Raw genomic sequence first — 26,783 nt, forward strand, 5'->3', positions numbered from 1 at the left:
CCCTATGTCCCCACACGTCAGCTGAGGTCAGGTGGGGTAGGATTGGTGTGCGTACCTGCCATTAAGAAAGCCAGTAGTGTACTGCAAGTGTCAATGGAACAAGCTAAGAAAAAACGGTGCAAAAAACCACAATAAGTGTAAATAATGCATGAGTAGTGTACGGCCAGTGTCAATGGAACAAGCTAAGAAAAAACGGTGCAAAAAACCAAAATAAGTGTAAATAATGCACGAGTAGTGTACTGCCATTGTCAATGGAACAAGCTAAGAAAAAATGGTGCAGAAAACCACAATAAGTGTAAATAATGCACGAGTAGTGTACTGCCAGTGTCAATGGAACAAGCTAAGAAAAAACGGTGCAAAAAACCACAATAAGTGTAAATAATGCACGAGTAGTGTACTGCCAGTGTCAATGGAACAAGCTAAGAAAAACGGTGCAAAAAAGGCTGGCGACGAGTAGACGGACCATGTTGCGGGAATAGAGGCCAACGCTATCGGAAAGAGAACGAAGATTCAAGCAGCCAAGATCAAAGGCAATCAGACCGGGAATGTTCACAGCGGACAGAAGCGGACAACCTCGGCCACGGATAAAACGGGAAAGCGGGCTGATCAATAGACACCCAAACATAGATAACGCTGCAGACGCGCCGGCTTTGGACACTGGGCTGACGTGGGCTATGGAGGGAAGGGAAGGTCTGCGCTTCTCCATGGACTTTCTACCCCCTTCACGCAAGTACACTGTTCTGGGTTGGGATGAAGCCCTCTGCTGAGCTGGGGTGGCGGGCAGTTCAGAGTCCGTCGGGCAGGGAGGCAGGGTGGGAGGGTGGGACAAGGGATTGGGAAGTATGGGTTCCGAGTTTTTTTGTTCTAGTTTGTAACGGCAATGATAACATGGTGGAATATCCCCTAGCTGACAGGTTTCCACATAACATGGTTGGATTACGGCTCACGCTCATCAATTACCGCATCCATGGCGACACACACCCCAGTTGATTGTACCCAGGACACAGCCCCTGAAGCTGAGGTGACCCCCCTCACACTACTCACTTGGAATGTACACAGGCTAGGAGACAAGATTAAGAGAGGACTGGTGCTACAGGCCCTGAAACGTCAAGCTCCCACATTGGCACTCCTGCAGGAAACACACCTCACAGCCACGGCGTGTAAGGCATTAGATAGATGGGGGTATAAAATGGTGGTACACTCGGAGTTCTCGTCGGGCTCCAGGGGAACGGGTATCCTGGTGCGGAAAAACTCTTCCTTCGTAGTAATCCAAACAAGAAAAGACGATCAGGGGAGATTTGCAGCAATACAGGGTCAATGGGAAGGTAAGCTTATTAATGTGATATCAGTATACATCCCCCCGGCGCTCCACACAGTGGCATTCCCAGCTCTTAGTGAATTTCTGCTTACCCTGCCGGAAGGAGACCTTATTATCGGGGGGGAGTTTAATGCCACAATGGATGCTAACTTAGACAGATATCCAATGGTGACGCAGGCACCTGGAGTCTCTCGCTTGTAGAGTTTCGCAGAGGCACTGGGGCTGGTTGACATTTGGAGGCATACCCATCACAGAACGCGACAATACACGTTTAATTCAAATGTACATATCAGTCTATCTAGAATAGACTATTTTTTGACATCGGAACCAGTCTGCAGAACGTTGATGACATTACGATCAAACCCAGAGGTATATCAGACCACTCACCAGTAGTGTTAACCTTCTCCTACCACCACATGTCCCGTAAAATGCTTTACTCTATCTACCCCGGATACTTACAAGTCCCGAAAATTTTAAAAGAAATCCGCAAAGCCACGAAATACTTCTTTGCGGAAAACACTGCATCTGTTGGTTCCCCGTCAGTTTTATGGGAAGCTTACAAGACGGTCATTAGGGGGCAGGCAATAGTCTCCATTACGGGACACAAACGAGAAAAACAGAAAGAACTAATGGATCTAGAGCTAGAATTACACTCAGTCGAAACAGACCACTCGACGGACCCCACACCTGACTCAACGCACACTCTGCACCTCAAACAACAACAGTATAGGGATCATCTGAAAAGAGAGACGGTGTCCAACCTCACAGCAAAGGTATATGATGTAGGGGACAAGGCAGGAAAGCTCCTGGCTTGGCTTGATAGGCGAGAGCGGGTCACTAAGGGAATAGCACAACCACAGGCAGCAGAGGGACAGTTCACAACAGACCCGCGGGCCATAATACTCACATTGGCAGGGCATTTCCGAGATGTTTATACATCGGCATCGGGCATGTCCGAGGCTGAGGCAGCGGCCTCCATAAAAGGTATAGAAATGCCCAAACTAACGCAGGAGGCTTCCTTGGAGCTAGAGGCGGATCTCACAGAGGACGAGTTGCAAGCCGCAACCCGCTCGCCGCAGTCGGGCAAAGCGCTGGTACCCAACGGGATCCCGATAGAATTATATAAACAGATGGCGGACACTATCAGTCCACACTTACTCAGAATGTACACCGACAGCTTAGATAGAGGCAAACTGCCGCTTGACCAGCGACTGGCCACAATAGTGGCCATCCCGAAACCCGGTAAACCTCCGTCCAAGTGTAACTCTTATCGCCCTGCTCAATGCAGAGGCAAAAATGTTTGCTAAAGTACTGGCAAACAGACTGATGGCACACTTCCCGCATTTAATTCACCCGGACCAATCAGGCCTCATGCCAAATAGAAACACTGCGCTAAACCTCAGACGCTTGCATGGAGCGATGGCTCAAGCACCAGCCCTGTCAGAGCCGGCGGTTGTCATATCCCTAGATGCAAGGATGGCTTTTGATATGGTGGAGTGGAGTTACCTTTTCACTGTCCTTCCTCATTTGGGATTTGTCCCTAAGTTTTGTGTGTGGATCCGCCTCCTGTACACCGGACCACTGGTGTATGTAACGGACAATGGGCACATATCGGACGCTATACCACTGGCAAGCGGAGACCTGCCGGAAGGAGACCTTATTATCGGGGGGATTTAATACCACAATGGATGCTAAGTTAGACAGAAATCCGGTGAGGACGCAGGCACCTGGAGTCTCTCGCTTGCAGAGTTTCATGGAGGCACTGGGGCTGGTTGAATTTGGAGGCATACCCATCACACAACGCGACAATACACGTTTCATTCAAATGCACACAACAGTCTATCTAGAATAGACTATTTTTTGACATCGGAAACCAGTCTGCAGAACGTTGATGACATTACGATCAAACCCAGAGGTATATCAGACCACTCACCAGTAGTGTTAACCTACTCCTACCACCACATGTCCCGTAAGAGGCTTTACCCTATCTACCCCAGATACTTACAAGTCCCGTAAATTTGAAAAGAAATCCGCAAACCCTCAAAATACTTCTTTGCGGAAAACACTGCATCTGTTGGTTCCCCGTCAGTTTTATGGGAAGCTTACAAGACGGTCATTAGGGGGCAGGCAATAGTCTCCATTACGGGACACAAACGAGAAAAACAGAAAGAACTAATGGATCTAGAGCTAGAATTACACTCAGTCGAAACAGACCACTCGACGGACCCCACACCTGACTCAACGCACACTCTGCACCTCAAACAACAACAGTATAGGGATCATCTGAAAAGAGAGACGGTGTCCAACCTCACAGCAACCAGACATAAGGTATATGATGTAGGGGACAAAGCAGGAAAGCTCCTGGCTTGGCTTGATAGGCGAGAGCGGGTCACTAAGGGAATAGCGCAACTACAGGCAGCAGAGGGACAGTTCACAACAGACCCGCGGGCCTTAATACTCACATTGGCAGGGCATTTCCGAGATGTTTATACATCGGCATCGGGCATGTCCGAGGCTGAGGCAGCGGCCTCCATAAAAGGTATAGAAATGCCCAAACTAACGCAGGAGGCTTCCTTGGAGCTAGAGGCGGATCTCACAGAGGACGAGTTGCAAGCCGCAACCCGCTCGCCGCAGTCGGGCAAAGCGCTGGGACCCAACGGGATCCCGATAGAATTATATAAACAGATGGCGGACACTATCAGTCCACACTTACTCAGAATGTACACCGACAGCTTAGATAGAGGCAAACTGCCGCTTGACCAGCGACTAGCCACAATAGTGGCCATCCCGAAACCCGGTAAACCTCCGTCCAAGTGTAACTCTTATCGCCCTGCTCAATGCAGAGGCAAAAATGTTTGCTAAAGTACTGGCAAACAGACTGATGGCACACTTCCCGCATTTAATTCACCCGGACCAATCAGGCCTCATGCCAAATAGAAACACTGCGCTAAACCTCAGACGCTTGCATGGAGCGATGGCTCAAGCACCAGCCCTGTCAGAGCCGGCGGTTGTCATATCCCTAGATGCGAGGATGGCTTTTGATATGGTGGAGTGGAGTTACCTTTTCACTGTCCTTCCTCATTTGGGATTTGTCCCTAAGTTTTGTGTGTGGATCCGCCTCCTGTACACCGGACCACTGGCGTATGTAACGGACAATGGGCACATATCGGACGCTATACCACTGGCGAGAGGAGACCTGCCGGAAGGAGACCTTATTATCGGGGGGATTTAATACCACAATGGATGCTAAGTTAGACAGATATCCGGTGAGGACGCAGGCACCTGGAGTCTCTCGCTTGCAGAGTTTCATGGAGGCACTGGGGCTGGTTGAATTTGGAGGCATACCCATCACACAACGCGACAATACACGTTTCATTCAAATGCACACAACAGTCTATCTAGAATAGACTATTTTTTGACATCGGAAACCAGTCTGCAGAACGTTGATGACATTACGATCAAACCCGGAGGTATATCAGACCACTCACCAGTAGTGTTAACCTACTCCTACCACCACATGTCCCGTAAGAGGCTTTACCCTATCTACCCCAGATACTTACAAGTCCCGTAAATTTGAAAAGAAATCCGCAAACCCTCAAAATACTTCTTTGCGGAAAACACTGCATCTGTTGGTTCCCCGTCAGTTTTATGGGAAGCTTACAAGACGGTCATTAGGGGGCAGGCAATAGTCTCCATTACGGGACACAAACGAGAAAAACAGAAAGAACTAATGGATCTAGAGCTAGAATTACACTCAGTCGAAACAGACCACTCGACGGACCCCACACCTGACTCAACGCACACTCTGCACCTCAAACAACAACAGTATAGGGATCATCTGAAAAGAGAGACGGTGTCCAACCTCACAGCAACCAGACATAAGGTATATGATGTAGGGGACAAAGCAGGAAAGCTCCTGGCTTGGCTTGATAGGCGAGAGCGGGTCATTAAGGGAATAGCGCAACTACAGGCAGCAGAGGGACAGTTCACAACAGACCCGCGGGCCTTAATACTCACATTGGCAGGGCATTTCCGAGATGTTTATACATCGGCATCGGGCATGTCCGAGGCTGAGGCAGCGGCCTCCATAAAAGGTATAGAAATGCCCAAACTAACGCAGGAGGCTTCCTTGGAGCTAGAGGCGGATCTCACAGAGGACGAGTTGCAAGCCGCAACCCGCTCGCCGCAGTCGGGCAAAGCGCTGGGACCCAACGGGATCCTGATAGAATTATATAAACAGATGGCGGACACTATCAGTCCACACTTACTCAGAATGTACACCGACAGCTTAGATAGAGGCAAACTGCCGCTTGACCAGCGACTAGCCACAATAGTGGCCATCCCGAAACCCGGTAAACCTCCGTCCAAGTGTAACTCTTATCGCCCTGCTCAATGCAGAGGCAAAAATGTTTGCTAAAGTACTGGCAAACAGACTGATGGCACACTTCCCGCATTTAATTCACCCGGACCAATCAGGCCTCATGCCAAATAGAAACACTGCGCTAAACCTCAGACGCTTGCATGGAGCGATGTCTCAAGCACCAGCCCTGTCAGAGCCGGCGGTTGTCATATCCTATATGCGAGGATGGCTTTTGATATGGTGGAGTGGAGTTACCTTTTCACTGTCCTTCCTCATTTGAGATTTGTCCATAAGTTTTGTGTGTGGATCCGCCTCCTGTACACCGGACCACTGGCGTATGTAACGGACAATGGGCACATATCGGACGCTATACCACTGGCAAGAGGAGACCTGCCGGAAGGAGACCTTATTATCGGGGGGATTTAATACCACAATGGATGCTAAGTTAGACAGATAGCCGGTGAGGACGCAGGCACCCGGAGTCTCTCGCTTGCAGAGTTTCATGGAGGCACTGGGGCTGGTTGAATTTGGAGGCATACCCATCACACAACGCGACAATACACGTTTCATTCAAATGCACACAACAGTCTATCTAGAATAGACTATATTTTGACATCGGAAACCAATCTGCAGAACGTTGATGACATTACGATCAAACCCAGAGGTATATCAGACCACTCACCAGTAGTGTTAACCTACTCCTACCACCACATGTCTCGTAAGAGGCTTTACCCTATCTACCCCAGATACTTACAAGTCCCGTAAATTTGAAAAGAAATCCGCAAACCCTCAAAATACTTCTTTGCGGAAAACACTGCATCTGTTGGTTCCCCGTCAGTTTTATGGGAAGCTTACAAGACGGTCATTAGGGGGCAGGCAATAGTCTCCATTACGGGACACAAACGAGAAAAACAGAAAGAACTAATGGATCTAGAGCTAGAATTACACTCAGTCGAAACAGACCACTCGACGGACCCCACACCTGACTCAACGCACACTCTGCACCTCAAACAACAACAGTATAGGGATCATCTGAAAAGAGAGACGGTGTCCAACCTCACAGCAACCAGACATAAGGTATATGATGTAGGGGACAAGGCAGGAAAGCTCCTGGCTTGGCTTGGTAGGCGAGAGCGGGTCACTAAGGGAATAGCGCAACTACAGGCAGCAGAGGGACAGTTCACAACAGACCCGCGGGCCTTAATACTCACATTGGCAGGGCATTTCCGAGATGTTTATACATCGGCATCGGGAATGTCCGAGGCTGAGGCAGCGGCCTCCATAAAAGGTATAGAAATGCCCAAACTAACGCAGGAGGCTTCCTTGGAGCTAGAGGCGGATCTCACAGAGGACGAGTTGCAAGCCGCAACCCGCTCGCCACAGTTGGGCAAAGCGCTGGGACCCAACGGGATCCCGATAGAATTATATAAACAGATGGCGGACACTATCAGTCCACACTTACTCAGAATGTACACCGACAGCTTAGATAGAGGCAAACTGCCGCTTGACCAGCGACTGGCCACAATAGTGGCCATCCCGAAACCCGGTAAACCTCCGTCCGAGTGTAACTCTTATCGCCCTGCTCAATGCAGAGGCAAAAATGTTTGCTAAAGTACTGGCAAACAGACTGATGGCACACTTCCCGCATTTAATTCACCCGGACCAATCAGGCCTCATGCCAAATAGAAACACTGCGCTAAACCTCAGACACTTGCATAGAGCACTGGCTCAGGCACCAGCCCTGTCAGAGCCGGCGGTTGTCATATCCCTAGATGCGAGGATGGCTTTTGATATGCTGGAGTTGGGTTACCTTTTCGCGGTCCTTCCTCATTTGGGATTTGTCCGTAAGTTTTGTGTGTGGATCCGCCTCCTGTACACCGGACCACTGGCGTATGTAACGGACAATGGGCACATATTGGACGCTATACCACTGGCGAGAGGGACGCGCCAGGGATGCCCCCTGTCGCCGCTCCTTTTCGCGTTAGTATTGGAACCCCTTGTGACGTGGATTAGAGTAGATCCATTACTAAGAGGTGTTCGGTGGGCGGAGGGGTGGGAAGACCGTCTTTCCCTCTATGCTGATGACATTCTGGTGTACCTAACAGACCCTGAAAACTCCATACCAGTGCTCCTTGAGACACGTGATAGTTTCGGAAAGATATCTGGGTACACTATCAATTGGTCTAAATCGATTCTATACGTGCTAAACGGTCCCGCACCACAGCTCCCTGTGAATTGCCCACTTGTAGTTTCACAGGACTCATTTAAATACTTAGGTATTCACATCACGGCAGACCCAGCGGATTTCTTTTCCAGAAACCTGGCACCCCCCCTGGAGCGCTTGAAGAGAGATGTGGCGCATTTGGAATCACTTCCCCTGACGGGGAAGGCAGCATTATTCAATATGATGGCCTTGCCTCGGTTTTTATACGCCCTTCAAAACACGCCGTTTCCAGTACCACTTAAATACTTTAAACAAATAGCTGCGCAGGTATCCACACTACTTTGGGGCAACAGACTGGCGTAAATAGCCCAAGCAAAACTGAATCGAGGATGGTATGATGGAGGAATAGCGCTCCCCAACATCCAATTGTACTACTGGTCGGCACATCTCAAAGTTGTTAATCAATGGATACATGCCTCTCAGGCCGACCCAGCATACAGGGCTGATAGGGCTGATAGGGCTGAGTTGGGCACAGGAAATATGCTTGCGGTCTTATACAAGAAAGGACAAGCTGTGAAGCTGATGGGTCCAACAAAACACACAGCCATGCTATGGCACGCAGCGCAGACACGGCTGGGATGGAAGGGTGTTATTACCCTACTTACCCCACTCTGGGACACTAAGCAACTAGGGCACTTGAGAAATAGCAAGGGATTTGACCAATGGGACAATATAGGGGTTTCCACGGTGGGAGACTTGTGGAACAAAGGGAATGTAATACTATTTGACCAGATCAGGCAACAGCACGCCCTTGCTCCAACTGAGTCTTTCCGATATACACAAATACGACACGCACTATTGGCGGTACTGCCGCAGGATACTGAGGTCCCTGAAGCTTCCCCACTGGAAGACAGACTACTTACAGACCACATGCCAAAGCGCGCCACATCCTTCACTTATCGTAAACTAATCAATAACCTGCTGGACCCTACAAACTCACTAGGAGAAAGATGGGCGGTTGACGTGGGAGACATGGATGAAACAGAATGGCAGGAGGGCCTGGCCTCGCCCAAGGAAGTGGGTTAACCCTCACGGCTCATACTTGTGCAACTTAAGATCTTACACCGCACATATCATACTAGAAGCACTCTATACAAAATGGGCAGGGCACAACATCCATATTGCCTTAGAGGGTGTGGGGAGGAGGGGTCCTTCTTCCCCACGCTATGGGACTGCTCAATGATGGCTGATTACTGGCGAAAGGTACTACGAAAGATATCACTGACAATGGGAGTGTCGCTTGTACCCGAGCCGCGCAGATGCCTGTTAAACATGTGGGAACCCAATGATCTTACGCGTCCTGGGCAAAAGTGGGTCACGCTGGGACTGCCATCGCTGGCGACCTGGTGTAGAGATATGGACCTTACTATGTTGACTGAGAGAACAGTTTACATAAACCGGAAATGCCCCCGGAAATGGACCAAAATATGGGCAGCATGGAATACATACCGGGGGGACATATGTGAGCCGATACCTGATTTTGATGAGGACAGTTCCGATGACAAATTCGGGGATGTGTAAGGGAACTGTGCCGAGTAGACTGCCTAATGTTTCAATTGCTGTCAGCCAGTTTAATGTAGGATTTAACGAGGATTTGTTTAAATGGTTATGTAAGCTAACTGTAACATGTGATTATATGCATTCTGATATTCTTGCCGATGTTTTGAATGAAAACAATAAAAATAGATTTACAAAAAAAAAAAACTAGCACGATCATTCGTGCTTCCTCTAGGTCCTGAATATCCTGAACGAGTTGTCATTTGTCCCCGTTCACGCGGACACTGCTGAGCACGCAGTACTGGACAATCAGAAATCCAATGTCCAATTTTCTTTCAATATGCACACTGGTCAACAGACAAATTCGAACGAGTATAGGAAGGAAAAGACGAACCACAAGATCCACGTCCACCTATATCATTACCTCTAGATGGCGGACCATAAGCCTGAGCCAACATAACCTTCGTTTTTAACTCTTTAGTCTTTTTATCCTCATTACCCTTCGCTTCTAATTCCTGGTGTTCAATATACTGCGCCTTAGTCAAAAGAGAAACCGGAGAAGATGTAGTCCATGAACTCTCACTGGCCTTTAGGCGACTAGTTATTCCTGGCAACAGATTTGTGACATATTTATCGTCAAACAGATGCCTACCCGTGTCATCTGTCAATGGCTGGCCACTAAAGTCGTGGAATGCCTCCTCAAAGCGTGTAAAGAAATCTGAAACTGAATTATCTGCCTTTTGCTTACACAACGTGTTACATTCTTTAGCATATTTCTTTTATGTTCATAAACATCTTGCCAAGTGACATCATGATGTTCCTGAGCTGCCTGTCCGTGCACCATGTTTATATTCCAATGACATTCTGTATTCTGGAATGGTGGTTTAGAGATAGAGTGCCAGTTGCATCTGGAGCTTGAAGCATTGAGGCTACTAATGCTGTGCTGGACAATAAACTACAACTTAATTTATTTGATTCCTGGATTGATTTCAACAATTTTGGCGACGAGGGAGAAGAACCAAGGTACACTCCAATCATTTGATCAGCACAGGTACGGAATGTGTTTCAAAAATATTCATGCTTAATTATTTTTGTGCATGGATAGCACCAGCGGCAGTTGTATTATATTTCATTAATTGTGCACTGATGTCACCTGCTGCTGTATTCTAACAAGAATTTGGATTAATTGAGAAGATTTCTTCATTACTTATTAACTGATACTTGACTTAAATTACTTCTTTTGAGATACTTACATCAATACTTTGGATTATATGTTTTTACTTGTTCTTATGCTTTCAACATCGTTTAACATCGTTAAGGAAGAAAAGACATTTAAATGCGATTATCTTCCTGCCTATAATTTACTCGTGGCAGTGCAGCGTCATTTTAATGCTTTTCTAAGTGACCTGCTGAAACTCGTATTTCAATGTATGACAGTGTTCAGTTACACGACCTGAGTGTTTAAATCCAACCGTGCAGAACAGTTCTAATCACTTTGGCACCCCATCGTGTACATTGGGAGTTTGTTGCATCTTTTGAGTTTCACTCACGCTTGTTAAGCGGCACTGCAGAATTCCAACACCGCCGAACGTCCATGGCAACCGAGTTTTGGCAATGATTTCAGCGCGTTGATCTCCGTCGAGACGTTACACAAGTCAGCGCGTTGATCTTCGTCAGGACATAGCACGCTTACGACTGATGTCATCAGCGGCCATTTTTATCACCGGGGCAACTGTTCTTAAACAAAACACGAACAAATACGGTGATTTACATCTAAAGACTACACAACATTAAATGCTTCGTTTTTCTTGTTTTCTACAGTTTAACACTACGCAGCAATTTATTCTTCATTTCCTGGTAAACTACAAATAAACACTACGCAACAATTTATTCCTCAAAGTTAGCCAGCTTCTCTTCCTGGTGTTCTACGAAGAAATACTACACAGTGATTACTCTTCATTTCAACGCAAAGGACAACTAATGTGGTGTTTCTTTACAATGTGGTATTTACATTTTTTTTTTTAAATGATAGGGTATTTTGAAATGATATTAATATGTTAAGAGTCATAGTATAACAATTATCATTCTATTATCACACAATATATAGTTACACATTTAAAACTTAGTTGATGTATATATACTGTATTTAATTCTGCTAGTTACATTTTCTGAATACAACGTGTAACTATGCAATTTGACACCCAGCAAAGTTTTTGCAGTCCAAGGGTGATCCTCCCATGCCTTGGGCGAGATAGAAGGAAGAATTTATCACAAACATGAAGGCTATAGATGGCGAACGCATGAGGGCAGAAAGAAAGAAAAGTATTTTTTTGCATTGTTTAGGTTCGAAGAGGCAAGTTATTTTTAGATCATTGCCTCAAATTACTTCCCAGAGCTATGGAAGCGGTGATAATTTCAATGTGTATAATGAGGCTTTATTAAGAACAGAAAAAAGATTTAAGCCTGTTACAAGTATTGCTTTAAACAGATTCAAGTTCTATACTAGAGAGCAAAAATATGATGAAAGTTTCGATGACTTCCTCACAGGATTGAGATCGTTATCTTTGCATTGTAATTTTGGATTGTTAACGGATGAAATGATAAGAGATCAAATCATAGTACATGTTAAAAATAAAAAAATACAGGAAAGATTATGGGTTTTAGGAAATCCTAGTTTGGCTGAGGTAAATTCAGAAGCAAAGGCATTAGAACAGTCGGAAAAATGGATGGAGGTTGTCAAAGACAATGCAAATAAAAAATGGCAGAGGAGGAGGTTTGTTATATTAAACCAAAAAATGAGAACCAAATGCAACGACAACCCACACGTTTCCAACACAACTATTCGAGGAAGTTCGAACACTAATATGTACAGGAATGTTCAAGGGTCAACACGGAACAATGCGGTTTGTTTTAGATGTGGCAATAAGTCTCATTTAGCATCATTTCCGGGTTGTCCTGCAATCAACAAGGAATGTAGGAACTGTGGTAGAGTAGGGCACTTCACAAGTGTATGTAGGGACATTAGACGTAATGTCACACCCTCCAGAGGTGCAGTGTCATGTGTTGCGAATAATGAAGTAAACAGGCCTAATCTTGTACATGAAACAGACATAGTAGATAGATGTTTTGTTGTTTCTATTATTGATGGAGTTCCTGATTATATTAGGAAATCACCTAATAGTGATTTTAGAGTTTGTGGAGTGAACATAGTGTTAATGGTAGATTCAGGGTCCCAGTGGACAATTATCACACATCAATATTTTGTAGAGCAGTTGAACAAACAATTGTGTTAGAGAATTTAGTACCATCTGACTTTTTGGCTGAAAGTTTTGAAGGCAATCAGATTGAAGTTGAGGGTTACTTTGGAGTGAGAATCTGTTTTAAGCACAGGAGTACTGATATTAAACTGTACATTGCAAGGAAAGGGGTTAATGTCCTGGGATGGCGTGATCAATATAAACTAGGAATTATATTGAATCCAAGAGCAAAAGAACCAGTCACTTTATAGTTCAAGTTCAAGTTCAGGAATTTGTATAGTGCACTACTCACCCAGAGGGTCTCAAGGCGCTTGAGGGAGGGTGGGTGCATTACTTATCGAATAGCCAGGTTTATAGCTGCTTTCTGAAGGAGAGGTGGTTCTGTGTAAGGCGGAGGTGAGTGGGGAGAGGATTCTAGGTTTTCGCCGCTAAGTAGGAGAAGGATCTTCCTTCCGTGGTGGATCTATGGATGCGCGGAATTGCGGCGAGGGCTTGATTGGATGATCGTAGTTGGCGGGTGGGTGTGTAGAAGGACAGTCTTGTGTTGAGGCATTCGGGTCCTAGGTCGTAGAGGGCCTTGTGTGCGTGGGTGAGGAGACGGAACGTTATTCTCTTGTTGACGGGGAGCCAGTGGAGGTCTTTCAGGTGACCGGAAATGTGAGCTTGACGGGGGATGTCCAGTATGAGTCTGGCTGAGGCGTTTTTGATGCGTTGGAGTTTTTTCTGTAGTTTGGCTGTGTTTCCGGCGTAAAGGGTATTTCCATAATCCAGTCGGCTAGTGACCAGTGCGTGGGTGACTGTCTTTCTTGTTTCGGTGGGGATCCAACAGAAGATTTTTTGGAGCATGCGCAGGATGTTGAAGCATGAAGATGAGACGGCGTTGACTTGTCTGGTCATCGAGAGGGAGGAGTCTAGGATGAAGCCCAGGTTACGTGCGTGATCTGTAGGTATGGGTGCTGTGCCCAGGGCCGGTGGCCACCATGAGTCGTCCCAGGAAGAGGGGGATGATCCTAAAATGAGGACTTCCGTTTTGTCAGAGTTTAGTTTTAAACGGCTGTTCTTCATCCATTCGGCTACTTCTTTCATTCCTTCGTGTAGATTGGTTTTTGGCGGTGTTTGGGTCTTTGGTGAGGGAGAGGATCAGCTGGGTGTCGTCTGCGTAGGAGATGATGTTGAGGTTGTGTTGTCGCTCGATGGATGCGAGGGGACTCATGTAAACGTTGAAGAGGGTGGGACTGAGAGATGATCCTTGTGGAACGCCGCAGATGACTTCGGTGGCCTCTGATTTGAATGGGGGGAGGCGTACTCTCTGAGTCCTTCGGGCTAGAAACGAGAGAGCTTTTCCTTGTATTCCGACGTTGCTGAGGCGTTGTATGAGGGTGCTATGACAGACTGTGTCGAAGGCGGCGGAGAGGTCGAGTAGGATGAGGGCAACTGTTTCTCCGTTGTCCAGTAGCGTTCGGCTGTTGTCTGTAGCTGCGATGAGGGCGGTTTCGGTGCTGTGATTGGCTCGGAAGCCAGATTGTGAGGGGTCGAGGGACCTGTTGGATTCAAGGAAGGCGGCGAGCTGATTATTGACGGCTTTCTCAATGACTTTGGCAGGGAATGGAGGAGTGAGATGGGGTGGTAGTTCTTTAAGTTCTTTATGTGATGATACACTATATAATCAGATTGCCACCATTGGTAACAACGATAACTGTAATGATAAAGAGAAGAAATTGGTAAACAGTTACAAGAATGTGTTTTGTGACAAGTTAGGGAAATTAAATGATTTCTCTCATAAAATAGTTTTAAAGGAAAATGCCACACCTATCAAACAAAAAATTAGGGGAGTTCCAATTAGTGTAGGACAAGAATTGAAGGATATGTTAAAGAATTATCAGATGAGGGGATTATTGAAACTATTGAATCGGCTGAGTGGGTTTCCCCCATAGTTTTGGTCCGCAAACCAGATCAAAAATTGAGAGTATGTGTTGACCTTAGAGCTCTCAACTCTAATATTGTCATAGATTGTCACCCAATGCCAAATATTAACGAAGTTGTATCAATGTTTGATGGAGCCCAGATATTTTCAACGTTAGATTTGCGATCAGCATACCACCAAATAGAACTTGAGGAGGAGTCAAAGAAACTCACAGCGTTAATTACGCCTTTTGGCCTATACCAATATACGAGAATGCCATTTGGCGTGGCGTCGGCGGCGTCAGTGTTCCAAAGAGTGATGTTCCAGATATTTAGAGATTTGGATGAATTTGTCAAATGCTTCCAGGATGATATTTTAATTTTCTCAAGGAACGAAACTCAGCATGTATTTCATTTAGATGAAGTTTGCAAAAGGTTACAGAGCCATGGTCTCACATTGAGGGCACACAAATGTTATCTTTTCAAACATACAGTCGAGTATTTGGGTCACACATTGTCTGGAAATGGAATTGTTCCAAAGAAGACTAATGTAGATGCAATTGTTAAAGCCCCATAATCTATTAATAAGGATCAGTTGTTATCGTTCACGGATATGTGTAAATATTACAGTAAGTTTGTGGAAAATTTTGCGACTAAAATGGAACCATTGCGGGTTTTATTAAGACAAAATGTGTGGTCAAATGAACAACAGGAGGCTTTTGAATGTATAAAGATGGATATAATTAATGCTCCTACATTGAAACCCATTAGAATGAAGAAAGAGTGCATAATCACGGTGGATGCCAGTTTATATGGTTTAGGGGGCATTCTGTCCCAAAGAGAAGGAAAAGAGAAGGAAAAGAGGAGTTGTGCGTGGCTTTTGCCTCACCCACATGGAACGAGTGTGAACGGAAATATGCAGCAATTGAGAGAGAATTGCTCGCGTGTGTGTGGGCGGTGGAACATTTTAGGTTATATGTGTGGGGTTGTAGATTTATCCTTAGGACAGACCATAAACCGCTAGTTAATATATTGTCCACAGGTGGCGGTTGGCATTCTACTGCCAGGATTGCGAGGTTATCATCAAGATTGCAGGAGTACAATTTTAGCACAGAGTATGTTCCAGGAAAGAAAAATGTCACTGCCGATTTTCTATCTCGTCTGCTGTGTGAACAGGACAAGGTGGATGTGGTTAAGGAAGGAGAATTTATTGCTGATGTGATGGGTGACCATTTTCAAGAGATTACAGAGGAGAAGTGGGACAGTTGTGTCAGGATAGAGGATAGGTGGAGTACTCTTAAAAAATATATAATGGAAGGATGGCCTAAAAAAAATTAATTAAAGAAGAGCTCTTACCATTTGCAAGGGTGGCGGATGAATTGGAATGGGAAAATGGTTTTTTGTTTAAGTCAGGCAAATGTGTTCCACCACAAGGTATACAGGATGTCATACTCAAGTTGTCTCATAAGACACATCCTGGTATTTCTTCTATGAAGAGGTTGATTAGGAGTTTCTTTTAGTGGCCTGGAATGGATGCATTTATAGATAGGACAGTAAGAGAATGTAAGAGTGTGTGTCGAGTGAGAAAATGCTAAAAACTAATGTTCCACCTTTAAAGGTTGTTAAGTGGCCAGACATGCCGTGGCAAAAGTTAGCCTTTAATATTTCAGGCCCATTTAAGAATTTACCAGAAAATTCACAATATGCGCTAGTGTTGATTGATTTTCACTTAAAATGGCCAGAAGTAAAGTTTTTACCCAATGCCACTACCAATGCGGTGATTGTTTTTTCAAAGAGATATTTGCTCGAGAAGGTTGTCATTCTGTGTTAGTTACGGTCAATGGGGTGCAATTGAAATCATTAAAGATGGAGAATTTCTTAAAGGAACATGGTATTACACACAAGTGTATATCATTATATGAACCACATGAGAATGGCCAGGTGGAACGGTTTAATAGGGTGTTGAAGTCTTATATAACAGATGTGGTGAGAACGCGTGGTGAATGGATGAATGAGTTAAGAGAGAGATTGTGGGTGTATCAAATTACACCCCATACAACAACAGAGCTTAGTCCATTTAAACTACTCAAAGGAAGAGATCCAGCTTCAAAAATGTGTCCATGGTGGTTTAAGAAAAAGTGTCAAGGTAAACTGGACATTAAAGAATGTGTACATGATACAGCTAAGAGAGTAGAAGCGAAGCAACACAAGACCATGAGTTGGTACAGTAAAAAATGGAAGGTCAAAACTCATAATTTTGTTGTGGGTGATTGGATAAGGATTATGAGACCAGGTCTGATGATGAAAGGGTCATGTAAGTTTGGTAAACCTATACAAATCAAAAAAGTGTTTAGTAATTCTGTAATTACTCAAGATGGAAAGTTGTGGAATGTAAGAAGAATTGCTAAGTGTAATAATGTTGTTTCTGATTCTAGTTATAGATATAAACCCAAAACAGATGTATATATACAGATATAAACCCAACACAGATGTTTTGGCAATTTAAATACCTCAAACACTAATAATGTGCAGAATAAGAGATGATCCTTGCGATGTTTGCAGGAACCTGCGAAACTGAAACATGAATCAGGCGGCACACAATGGGATGTCACAGTCAATGGTCCCAGCCCAACTGGCCTTTGTGACGAGCATGCAGAATCAAAGGCAGATCAATTGGAACATGCCTTCAGTCCTGATGGCCCCACAGCCCAATACAGAATAGAATACCAAAATTCTCAACAAATTCAGGATTTCAACAAAATTCTTCAGTGATTAATAAGGATTTTTCACAACTTGCATCTACACTAGGAGTTTCTACTGGACTGAATCAGACACAATGACGGTGCCTGAGACGGGAGAAGGATTGCATGCTTGGTGCAGTTCTAGAGGTCACCCAGAGTGGCCCTTTTGTTGAAGAAGTAAATGGGAATCCAGCATCTCTTTTAATCAATAAATGTCCTACACGTTCCACAGTCAGACTGACGGGAGCTCCCAACCCACCCCTCTTGGGAAAGTAGTGCAGGTTAAATTTGATTTGATTTGATTTATTATTTTATAGAGCGCGCGAATGCCCGAGGGCATCTTGGCGCTAAGACAGAAGAAGGTTTTCTGGCCTGATCAAGCCCTCTAGCAGACTACCGTGAAAAGCCAGGTTTTCACTGCTTTTCTAAAAGAAAGCAGGGATGGACTGTCTTTTATAGAAATTGGAAGCAGGTTCCAAACTTTTGCTGTATGTAGAAGGAAACTTCTGCCTCCCCATCTGGCTCTTTTGAATCTGATTCAGAAAAGGGGGTGGTGATGGACAGAGTATCTGAATTAAACAGAACACTCATACCCAGTCAACAGATCAGGGCTTGATCCATCACCGTTTTTTAGCTCACTGCACCATCCCAGCTCAGAACCTGGCTACATGCAAATTAGTCTGTCCCTGGCCCAGTGTATCATGGGAACAGGGCAGACCAAACTACCAAGCCAATTCTTATACTGGGAAGGAAACAAGCTTACGGGGACCGGTTTCTGGCATTACAGCCGTCTTCGGCCCGGCTTGCTTGAATCCTGATGGTGCAATGAGCAAGGGACTCACATCTGAGTATACCCTTCCACGCTTATGGTGGACAAAACGATTCAGAAAAGGGGGTGGTGATGGACAGAGTATCTGAATTAAACAGAACACTCATACCCAGTCAACAGATCAGGGCTTGATCCATCACCGTTTTTTAGCTCACTGCACCATCCCAGCTCAGAACCTGGCTACATGCAAATTAGTCTGTCCCTGGCCCAGTGCATCATGGGAACAGGGCAGACCAAACTACCAAGCCAATTCTTATACTGGGAAGGAAACAAGCTTCTGGGGACCGGTTTCTGGCACTATAGGTGTGGCAGGGTATACTCAGACATGAGTCCCTTTCTCACTGCACCATCAGGATTCAAGCAAGCTGGGCCGAAGACGGCTGAAATGCCAGAAACCGGTCCCCGGTAGCTTGTCTCCTTTCTGGTGAAGAATTGGCTTGGTAGTTTAGTCTGCCCTGTTCCCATGATGCACTGGGCCAGGGACAGACTGATTTGCATATAGCCAGGTTCTGAGCTGGGATGGTGCAGTGAGATAAATAACGGTGATGGATCAAGCCCTGATCTTTGGACTGGGTAAGAGTGGTCTGCTTAATTCAGACACTCTGTTCATCACCACCCCCTTTTCTGAATCGTTTTTGGCCACTATAGGTGTGGCAGGGTATACTCAGACATGAGTCCCTTTCTCACTGCACCATCAGGATTCAAGCAAGCCGGGCCAAAGACGGCTGAAATGCCAGAAACCGGTCCCCGGTAGCTTGTCTCCTTTCTGGTGAAGAATTGGCTTGGTAGTTTAGTCTGCCCTGTTCCCATGATGCACAGGGCCAGGGACAGACTGATTTGCATATAGCCAGGTTCTGAGCTGGGATGGTGCAGTGAGATAAATAACGGTGATGGATCAAGCCCTGATCTTTGGACTGGGTAAGAGTGGTCTGCTTAATTCAGACACTCTGTTCATCACCACCCCCTTTTCTGAATCTTTTGAATCTGGGCACCAGGATCAATTTGGCTTGACTGGAAAAAAAGAAGCCTGGAGGGTTCATACTGTTTCAGACGGGTCTTTAAGAACTGAGCGCCAGACCCCTGGAGCGCCTCGTAGGCCAGACACAGTGATTTAAATTGAATCCTTTTGACGATAGGGAGCCAGTGCAGGGATTTTAATCTATGGGTAATTGGCTCGTGTTTAGGAATGTCTAGCACCAGCCTTGCAGCTGCATTCTGCAGGCGCTGAAGTTTTGATAGAATTTGCAGCTTAGCTCCGGCATACAGGGCATTCCCATAGTCTATCCTAGACAGGGCAAGGGCAGTTACCATCTTTTTCCTGGCATCCTTTGGGATGAAGGGCAATAGTTTTTTAATCATTTTTTAAATGAACCAGACTGCCGAACCCAATTTACTGGCCTGGGCGTCGAAGGAAAGATTGATATCTAAGGTCATACCCAGATTTTTGACCTTCTCTGCTGGAACCGGACAGCTGCCCAGGCTATCAGGCCACCACTCCGGGGACCAGATGTTTGGATCACCCCCTAGCACCAGAACCTCACTTTTATCCCCATTCAATTTCAGACAATTGGTGAGCATCCATTGTCTGACTTGTACCATGCAGGATCTGAATTTCTCCGCTGTCTCTTTCACATCCTTGCTAATAGACACCACAATCAGGGTGTCGTCGGCGTAAGACACCGGTGTGAAGTCAGCTGCCCTAATGATTTCAGCTAATAGGGCTACATACAAATTAAAAAGGGTTGGACTTAAAGAGGACCCCTGGGGCACTCCGCAAGGGGAACTGAAAGTTTTTGAACTAGCTTCCCCCAGCTCGACTGAAAAAATTCTGTTGCACAGATACGAGGCTAGCAGAGCCCGTGCCGAGCTGTTAACTCTAGCCTCGGTTATTTCTAATAAACAACTAATGAGCTGTCAGCAAATGTTCCCGTACAAATTGGGTCAATTATGAATGGCCAGAAACTTAAACTGTGATTAAGATCCAGTTATTATGTTAGGGAATAACCTTGTAAAATGACTTGTGGCTTTTAGGGGAAAAGTCACAATTAATTATTCATTTTGTAGGTGTGGTTTACTTAACTACATTTTGTTGTGCCATGTTTTCATGAACATTCATTGGTTGCTGTCATTTTTACCTCATCATGAACCATGTCAATAATGTGTTCTCTCTGTCTTAAAACTTATAAAATGTACTGTTTTGGGATATTTCCTGCAATTGTTTTATTTTACAGTTTTCCTATAGTCAAACTACATGTCAGTCCTCTTACTGATTTTGTACTTAAGAACTTTTCCTTGATTTTTACTTAAGCAGATTCTATGTCAGTTTGCTATTTGATATTATAGAAACAGTTTTTCTTATTTCTTAGCACACATTTGTTGTTGTGGTCTGTCTATTGACTTTACAGATAGAGTTATTTCTGATTCTGGCTTTTGATATACTTTAGCAGTTACCTTTATGTGATTCTCCTGCAAATATTATGATAATTATTTCTCTGACTGAGTAACCATGTTTATGCTTTCAGTAATTATTTGAAACCTTTAATATAGCTTTGAAGCTTGTTGTAGCTCCAAAGGCAATGGCCTTTATCAAGGGAGCGATCCTTTAATGGGCAGTATTGCCTGCTACGGCTGACTATAAGGTCATTACACTGTTTGCCCCATGAAGGCAGAATGTGTTCATTAATAAAACAACAGTGTCCCAGAGACCGAGGGGGTTGAAACACCTCCGGTACTCTGAAACCTTTGTTTCACAGCTGTTGCTGTGAATGTTCAACAGTTAACAGCTGCATGCAGGACCATGGCGGTTAATTGTTGAAAATTCACAGCAATAGCTGTGAAAAGAGACTGAAGTCAGCCCCTGGTTCTCCCTGGGCTCGGCTAAACTGCTTGTCATCATTCAGGTGAGCCGGAGAGATGCAAGAGATGAGCAGAACCCCACCTCCTTCCTAGACGCCAGTGACACTGCGAGGAGGAATGGGGGGAGGCTCTTGTGTGCCCTGCTGCAGGCTCTATCCTCTGCCTTCTCCTGCCCAATCCATATATTTTGGAGAGGCAGGGGAAAGAGAAAGGCAGAGGCTGTGTTTTAGGACATTGTGATGTTGAGAGCAGCGGGCCTATATCCGTTTTTAGAGGCTGCTGCTGCTCCGTTGACTTCAATGGAGGTCTCAACATTTCAATATTCTAAGCTTTGTCTTGCGAAGGATTTATTCCAAATTATAGTCCTTGGGTCGCCGTCCTGTAGGGCTCACAAGACACTGACCCTCCGCATCACACCTTTAAATAATTTATAAATTCAAAGCGCCAACACATTGATGCCTTGTTGCTCCCATTGGTCAGCATTCAGTGAGCCACTACTCGCACATAAACGTTGCGATGAATTAGCAAATTATTTTGCTACTAAAGTGGCCGAAATCTACTCCTTGTTTCAGCAGGTTGACCCGGTACCACTCCTCCCTCCCCCTCTTGGGATGACTAGGCTTGAGGAGTTTAATCCGCTCGACTGCTCGACACTGCAGTTACTGCAGGGAAATCTTAAGTCCGGGTCCCCCGCCGATGCTGCTCCCCGTACCATTCTTAAGAGGGTATCAGAGACGGTGGCGCCAGTCATTCAGGAGGTAATTAATTCTTCCATGGCATCGGGTCTTGTTCCACCTCCTTGGAAGCAGGCGAGTGGAAGGCTATTTTAAAACAAGCATTTGCAATGCAATAGGTCTCGCATTCGCGAGATTTTGAGCTATTGGCATTCTAAATGACTTTAGCGTTTTGTGTATTTAAGAATCCTGCAATAATGAAAAGCATGGTCATTTATAATACCAATAGGTCAAAGTTTCTAAAATGCCAGACCTATTGCATTGCTGATGCTTTTTGTTAACAAGTGCATCATTCTGTGCTTTCAGGTTAATAGAGGCCACGCCCCTTTTTTTTTTTAGACAAGCCCTATCCAAAGAAAGTTCCACGGTCGCTATTTAAGTGAATGCATAGTATGGGGCGCTTTTACCAAAAAAAAGCATTTGTTTTTCAAGTTGAAAACTATGCTTTTTTCCCGTAAAAACACCCTGTGAAAACGCGCATTGCGCGCTGAATGTTGCAGGAAAGTATGTCATGCCTGCTTAGGAGTAACTCATTAAAGAAAATAGTGCTTACAGACTAAATAAAACATAGTGTATCAACCGAAATTAAAGGGCCCGTTATCATGGGAGGTTACAAATGAAGACAAGGTGGTACTAAGGAAGAACTAACAATATTAACGAATCGGAAGCTATTTACGAAGGACGGAGTGGGCGGGGCTTCAAGTCCATATTCCAATACACCAAGCCTTGCAGAGCAGGGCCTGTGCTGCCCAGGCTCGACGTAAAAAGAGGAGACCGCGGGAATTGGGAGAAGGAGTGGTGTAATCAGTCATGAGTAAATGAGTAAATCAGTGTAGCACGTAAGCATTCCAAGACATCACTTACAGCTTTGTAAGGCATCAGAGCACTCTGAGGCAAATGTCCGGTACTGGTGGCGGAAAGCGTTCCTACAGTGAGCTGAAAGTGTACAATTTTTAAACTCGCTTTTTTCAGCCAGCACATACGTTCAGTTCTGTGCTAGACTGCCTTCTAAATCGAGTAAGGAGAGAAGCAAGGGAAGGGAAAGAGAAACTAAACACTTCAGTGGCATGTTACATGCAACATATACCACTGGTTCTGGGATAAACCGAATCTTAAAAATGTATAAACAAACATAGTCACATGAAAGTGCTTAACGTGAAATTAGATTATTACTCCTGACTGCCATGAAACCCCAGTTGTTTTATCTTTACAATTAAATAACAGTATATTTTTACAGGATACACTGAAGCTGTTAATATCCAGCATTTTGTTTTACTATTCACCGCTGACAAGGCAGGATGGTGCCAAGTACTAAATATAAGAAAATAATACAACCACCAATGCAGTCAATTAATCCACCCACTCTACGTGAATTAGTCTATTCCTGAGCCTGCTCGTGGCACTTCCTCAATATTCCGGTCCTCACTTAAAGTTCTCAGCTTTGCTACCAGAACCATCCCAACCTGCCAAGTCACACAGCCAGCACTCTGTTTCGTCATGGATCTAGTTGGTTCTCAAGTAGTGCCATCCACATATTGTTGACAGTTGCCTACTAAGAAGTCTATGGTACTTCTCTGGAGTACCTCATCATGCTGACTCACTACACATCAGGAAAGTCCCTTTAATAGAACTTCAAAACTAACTTGGATTGTAAAATCAAAGAGCACCCATTACAAACAGAAACAACCAGCCAACAACGACAGAAGCAACCCCTAATGGGAGGATATTATAAGTAAATTATAAAAATGTATTTCTTTGAAAAGTTATACACACCCAATTCAGTAAGGCACGTCAGGGGCACACGAAATCTCAACCAGGCATTATTTCAGGGGCACCAATAAACACAAAGCCCCTCCCAAAATGATGACTTCAGATTGGCGTCCTGACTAGGGTTTGCTGGTCGGACTGTTTGATGAAAAAAATGCCTTCACTCGGTGAATGCTTTCTTGCCAGCAGATCTGAGATGCATAACTGTACAACACCGCCCTCCTCTGCTGCTACACAAAGGTTATTACAATTGGCACTTGCTATGTCTGGCAGAGAAGCTGCACATCGAAAATGTAACCGCTACTGCTTCGTTTAGCACTCTATGGGCTATTAGCGTGGCACTGTTAAGTCACCATTTGCGGAAAGCTCTGGATTTTTTCACAATAAACATCACAATGTTTCCAATTAACACGTGCATGAAAACTCATCGCACTTAAGCATTCACATGTGACGTCTGCGCAGCTTACTTCTCTGTGGCTGCACTGCTGGGAACGAGGTGCCAGAGACTATCACATGAACTCCAGCGGTTACAAACTAATGTTTCTTACAGCCTCATTATGGGGAAGTCCTCATGGGTTTACCCCACAAGAAGCAGCGACGTCATAAGGACAGCTTAGCCTCATGTGCATTCTCTTCAGAGTTTTCTACCTACAAACATACACACTACAATTATGAATGAGGGCAAATAAATGACAAAACATTTGGAGTGCTGACTGCGACACAAAAACTGGCATGCTATCCCAAGGTTAGAGAACAAACAAACGAAAATACAGTCCTGTTTATAACGCTGATAACGGTGAGAGGAAATAAATGCATTCAGATTTTTCAGATGAAAGGAAGTGACCAATTTAAATTCTTTCCAGCTGCCTCGGAGTGTAGGCAGTCCTAAGAGCACTTTAAGACAATACACAGACGAGTCTGTCATCTGTTCCTTTCTACCTCTTTTGAGTGCATATCGCACTCCGTCATCTCACGTGTGACTTGTACTCATTCCTCCCCATAACAAGCTATTGTCAAAGAAGCTGAGGCTGTTGCATGCAAGAAATTCAAACTTTCACCAGACATTAGAGTGCCGGAAACTGGTGCCCTGAAGAATATGTATGCATTTAAAACAAAGAGCAGAATGTAGTACATCCGGGTACCGGAGGCGAGGAGGTGGCTGGAGCGTTTCCGGGTCAGCAGAGGCAGCTGCTACAGAAGAGGTGCGCTGGGGACGAGGCGTCTGCTTCCACTCTGTTTCGGCGCATGGCTGTTGGGTGCCGTTTTAATTATGCAACCCAGGCCAGGCGATGCGGCGGAGATACGGGGAGTCACGACAAAAGAGCCAGGTGAGTGGGGGGTGGCTGCGTGCATGTGTGTGTGCGTGCGTGTCTGTGTGTGTGTGTGTATATATATATGCAGTGTATGTCTGTGTGCGCATGCGTGAGTGAGGAGGCTATGAATCTGAGGCATGGGATCTGCACGGCAGCGCCGTGCGCGCCCTCGAGGGCAAATCGGATACAGCAGAAGCTCGTGCGTGGACGCCGTCTTACATTCCCTTGAACACGCTCACAATAGGTCATTCGCTACGCTCGACCTAAAAAAACGAATCTAGACCCGGAGGACTGGACAAATTATCGCCCCATTTCCTTGCTGCAGGGCATTAGTAAGCTGGTGGAAAAACATGTGAACGCTATACTTTCCACCTTCCTGGAAAACCACGAATCCTTACACCCCACCCAGACGGGCTTTAGGCGCAAACAGGGCACAGAGACCGCCCTCATTGCAGTGGTCGAAGAAGCCAGGAAAATTGTGGCTGCTGGAAGCTGTGCAGCCATCATCCTATTAGACCTAAGCGCAGCCTTCGACACTGTCAATCATACAGTCATGATTCAAACGTTAAGTGACATAGGGGTATCTGGTGTGGCCCTGAAATGGCTTCATTCCTTTCTCACGGACAGAACTTTTGCTGTCTTTGAGGAGGAGGTAATTTCAACCCAGATGCCCCTGCACTGCGTCGTCCCCCAGGGAGCCTCCCTCAGTCCCACCAGTTTAACATCTACATGAGGCCGTTGGCTGAGGTGGTTTTGCCCAGGGGGGTGCAACTGGTCACTTATGCCGATGACACCCAGTTAGTAATTTCACTCTGGTCAGGGCTCTGCTTGTAATAATCTCTCTGCATGCCTAAGTGAAGTACTCGATTGGATGGACGAGTCCTTCCTGAAGCTTATGGTACAAAAACCGAGGTCATGATGTTGGGGCACAATGCACCCACTACTGTGGATGCTTGGTGGCCTAGCAGCTTTGGCCAGCCCCCTTAATTAAGAGTTTAGGTGTCTGGCTAGACCCAACTCTTAGTTTCCTGGTTCAATCTCGTAAGGTGGCAGCCACCTGTCACGCCCTAATAAGATTAATAAGAAAGATTCTTAAGCTCCTCCCGTTTGAAGCCAGGCGCCTCCTGGTGCAGGCCCTGATCCTATTGCGGCTTGATTACGCTAATGCAGTTTATCTGGGTGCCCCACAGGGAACGATAAAAATCCTGCAGACAGTCCAAAACTGTGCGGCTCGTCTGCTGTTGGACATCCCTAGGAGGAGCTTGACTAAGCCAGCATTACGTCAACTGCACTGGTTGCCAGTGCAACAAAGGATTTGGTTCAAGGCTATGACTATTGTGCATAAGTCGATGATAGATTCCGGACCTGCCTTGATACAACCTATGTTCAAACTCCATCAAACTCCACGGACTTTAAGGTCCAGCAATAAGAAATTTCTGAATGTCCCTAGGATCAAAAGGACCCATATGGGTGGCAGACGTTTTTCCCTACAGGCTGCGAAATTTTGGAACCAGCTTCCCGATGCCATCCGATTGGAAGTTAACCATCTGAGGTTCAGGAAACTTTTAAAGACCTTTTTGTTTTCCTGAACCGTTGAGTAATGACTAGGTTGTCTAATGCGCTGGGATGCCTCCGGGTAGTCATGCGCTATATAAGTGCGTATTCATTCATTCATTCATTCATTCGAACTCTGCATCAGCTTGAGCTAGAATTGCAGTTGCTCAGAGAACATGGTTTGGAAAAATCTAAGAGTCTGGTTGAATTATTTATGAATGGTGGACAAAATTATGTACAAGGACCTTAACATGCCTTTTGTGAACCAGATTGTTTTGATTTGCAAGTTTCATGGGATCTAAATGGAAAGATGGGGGTTATGAAGATGTGGACTGGGTTGTTAGGGTTTGTTCTCTAAGACTGTGTGTGCACTCCATATTCACAGAGACATTTCCCAGCAAAGGATCGTGGTTCTTGAACCAAAAAAAGTA

At 45.3% G+C, this 26,783-nt stretch overlaps 1 long non-coding RNA gene across 1 annotated transcript in view; it reads right to left on the reverse strand.

Annotated features, from left to right (window-relative positions):
- LOC147738074 (uncharacterized) overlaps nt 1–26,783 on the reverse strand; it is a 71,939-nt gene that overhangs the window by 8,182 nt on the left and 36,974 nt on the right. Inside the window, exon 5 of the long non-coding RNA XR_015307451.1 lies at nt 10,950–11,131. This is a non-coding gene — a long non-coding RNA (uncharacterized LOC147738074). The remainder of the gene's footprint in view (nt 1–10,949; nt 11,132–26,783) is intronic.

The sequence above is a fragment of the Lissotriton vulgaris genome, chromosome 1_1, assembly GCF_964263255.1.
Source record: "Lissotriton vulgaris chromosome 1_1, aLisVul1.2, whole genome shotgun sequence".
In the NCBI taxonomy this organism is placed as follows: Eukaryota; Metazoa; Chordata; class Amphibia; order Caudata; family Salamandridae; genus Lissotriton; species Lissotriton vulgaris.